This window comes from Microtus ochrogaster, linkage group LG9, assembly GCF_000317375.1.
Source record: "Microtus ochrogaster isolate Prairie Vole_2 linkage group LG9, MicOch1.0, whole genome shotgun sequence".
NCBI lineage: Eukaryota > Metazoa > Chordata > Mammalia > Rodentia > Cricetidae > Microtus > Microtus ochrogaster.
The window spans coordinates 31,608,070-31,611,774 of NC_022034.1; the positions used below are offsets into that span (position 1 = coordinate 31,608,070).

At 41.0% G+C, this 3,705-nt stretch overlaps 1 protein-coding gene across 1 annotated transcript in view; it reads right to left on the minus strand.

The window, feature by feature from the left end:
* Cep85l (centrosomal protein 85 like) overlaps nucleotides 1–3,705 on the minus strand; it is a 114,972-nt gene that overhangs the window by 98,620 nt on the left and 12,647 nt on the right. The gene's annotated exons all lie outside the window — the stretch shown is intronic.

Here is a 3,705-nt window from a genome sequence, read left to right on the forward strand (position 1 = left end):
GTGTGTGCACTCTACAGTGTGGAGGACAGAAGACAATTTAGAGAGACTCGTGTGTGCACTCCACAGTGTGGAGGACAGAAGACCATTTAGAAAGATTCGTGTGTGTGCACTCCACAGTGTGGAGGACAGAAGACAATTTGCAAGGGTGGCTTCCTCCTACCATATGGGTCCTGGGGAGTCACACTAGTCTCCAGGCTGAGCTGGAGTGCCTCTCCCAGTTGAGCCACCTCACTGGCCCTGGACAGACCTTTCTGTAAGGTTATTTTTGGTCTGAGGTAACATTTACATTGGTAGACTTGGTGAATGACTCTGCTATCCTCATTGTGGACAGACTTTATCCAATCCACTGAAGGCCTAAATAGATAAAAAGCTTACTAAGAGATTTTTTTTAAACCATGAAGACCTCTGAACTAAAACACAGGCTTTTTCTATGTTTGGACTCGAAATGGATCGTAGGTCTCTGATGTAGGAGTGTCTTCTATCTATCTGTTCTTTCATTGGTTAATTAATAAAGAAAACTGCTTGGCCTGATAGGCCAGAACATAGGCAGGGAAGACAGAACAGAATGCTGGGAAGAAGGCAGTGAGGAAGAGGGCATGAAACTCCAGCCCACCATAGACATAGGTTGGAATCTTCCCGGTAAGCCACCACCTAGAGATGCTACACAGATTGTTAGAAATGGGTTAATCAAGATGTGAGAGTTAGCCAGTAAGAGGCTAGAGCTAATTGGCCAAGCAGTGTTTAAATGAACACAATTTGTTTGTTGTTATTTCGGGTGCTAAGCTAGCTGTGCGGGAGCCGGGCTAGACGAAAAGCAGGCCTGCCAGCAGCCTCATCACTACAGGTCTCCTGGCGTTGAGCTTGTTGGCCAAGGCTAGAACAATATCCTCAGCAACTTACCAACTCACCAGATCTGGGGTCTTTGTCAGTATGCTTCAAAGATAATTCCTAGAATCATAACCTACTAGATCTACTTCTTTGGGAAACACGAATGCAGTATTGGGAGAACTAGGAAAACTATTAGAATAATGACCAGAACCTACAATTTCCCTCGCTGTACTTCAATATAACCTGATCAACAGACTTCCAAAGCAAATGAGTGCAACCTCAATACCTAGAACCTAGCACATACCAAAGGAAATGTATTTAAAATTAGAAAAAACAAATGGTCTAAAACATTCCACCCTCATTTCTAGAAACTCTAACTTCTGTCTTTCAATCACAAAAGAATACAGGTGTTCCTTGATTTAAATGGGCTATATCCTGATAAGCCCGTTATAAATTTAAAATGTCACAAGTCATGAATGAATTTCAGTACTCCTGCTAAATAAGCATGCTCAGTGACACCACACACTGCAGAGGATCATTATGTGTGCCCGTGAGAAGACAGCTGTCTGAGCTCCAGCCACAAGCTGCCTGCCACCAGAAGAGAGAAAGACCATCCTTGAAGGCAGTCTCCCCTACATGTGCACCATTCTTGTGTTAGGTCCAGTCATCACGTATTAGGGGCATTCAGTGTAGAAGAACCTCCTGAATTAGTTGTTCAGTGAAATGGCTTTATAATTTCCAACTTTCTAAACTCTACTTCTGACTTTTATTCAAACACAAAAACATGCCACTATGATGTAGACGAAGTCATCAACTTTTAACTAAATGTCATTATAAAGAGTGTAAATAAACTTCAACATCCCCTCAAAAAATAAAAAAATGGATAAAAGAGAAATATAAATCTAAGAAATATACAGATTAAAGAGAAATTATTTAAAAAATCCAGGCTCACTGATAAATAATTAATGTGAAATCCAAAAGGCAACTTAGCCAAAATATTGGAACAAAGAACAATATATCCTAAAGACAGTGTTAATGTGTACATTAAAAAAAAAAGAGCCAGGTGGTGGTGACACAAACCTTTAATCCCAGCACTCAGGAGACAGAGGCAGGTGGATCTCTGTGAGTTAGAGGTCAGTCTGATCTACAAGAGCTAGTTCTAGGACAGCCAGAAGTGTTTCTCTGTTACACACAGAGAAAAAAAAACTGTATTAAAAAAAAAAAGAAGAAAAAGAAGAGGAGGAGGAGGAAGAAGAGGAGGAAGAGGAGAAGGAGGAGGAAGAAGAGAAAGAGGAGGAGGAAGAGGAGAAAGAGGAGGAGGAGGAGGATGGCATGGGCATAGTATGATCCTAGCAGGAGGATCAGAAGACAAGTTAGTAAGTTCCAGGTCAGCCTGAGGTATACAAAGAAATTGTATCAAAAAACAAACAAAAAGCACTTTAAAAGAGTAAATAGGAATGTGTAAATTCTAAAATCTGGAAAAGTGGACCTCCAGACAAAAAACAGTTCCTTAAAAACTATTTCCAATTAATGAAAGGACAAAAGGAACAGAACTTTGACTATTAAAATAATTCAGGGGACCAGACGGTTTAGCAAGGAAAGGTGCTTGCCAGGACACCTGACCCAGAGTTTGGTCCCCCAGATCCCAGAACCCACATGGTAGAAGGAGAACCAACTCTCATAAGTCATCCTCTGACTTCCACACTTGCCCTGGTTAGGAAGTACTCACACACATACAAATGCACACACAATAAATAGGGAAATAAATGTAAAACAAACAATACTGGCACTAAGGATCTAAAATGCTTACATCGTCAATTTAAATAGGATGAACTTGACACAAAGGAAATTCACAATCTCAGGTTTCACCCTGTCTGGGAATTCTCTGAACTCAGATCTCACATCACATCACAGTCACTAATCTCTATGACTATTCCCCAAGGCAGGAAAACAGTTTGCACAAAGGCCACTGGTCCCAGTCCTTACTTCAGTCTGATGGTGGCATCAAATGAAGAAAACACGGAGGACTAGGAAGAAACTCACCCAAACACTGCTGGGAATTTTCTCTAGATACCAAGACTGCCGGTAACTGCTCTGACTTCCACACTTTTATTTTGAATTACTACAGTTTAACTTAGATTATTTTTAAAAAGTCTTATTTCTTAAAGCGCTCACCACTAATATGACTAATAACTTAGTCATTTAAAGGCTACTTAACTAATGTCTTAGGATATTCTCTCCTAGAAAGGGAATAAATGGATTATATCATAACATAAACTACTGAAATTCAAGTGTTTAGAAATACAGGATTGGTGAAAGGCTGGTTTCCAGCCACAGCATCATCACTGCAGTCTGGAGCTCACAGAAGCTAGAGTTACCTGCAGAAGACCAGAATACCAACCAATAATTCTATATATGGGCAATGGGTGGGGATGGGGAGGGTCATGAGACTCCACCCTAGCTGAGAGCTGAGGAGCTATTGGCAATTGATGGCTACTGAGAGATGAGAAGACATTTCTCTTTGCGATGTGGCCACTGGTCGGTTGTCCATGTGCAGGTTAGTAGCACAAATTGAACTCACTGGGTTATGAAACAAAAAGGAAGATGACATGAAGGGGAGAGAGGCCCAAGTTAGGGGAGTACTGGGGACAAGTGGGAGAGAGAGATGAAGGGGGACATGATAAAGATACATTTTATATATCATTAAATTGTTAAAAATACAAACTGTACATGAATACACACAAAATAACCTGGAAACAAAAGATGGAAAAAATTAAGGGCTGAGGAGACGGTTCAGTCAGTAAAGTACTTGCTCCGTTGCATGTGGGCCTTAATTCAGTTCCCAGCAGCCACACGAAACCCGATACACCCACACCT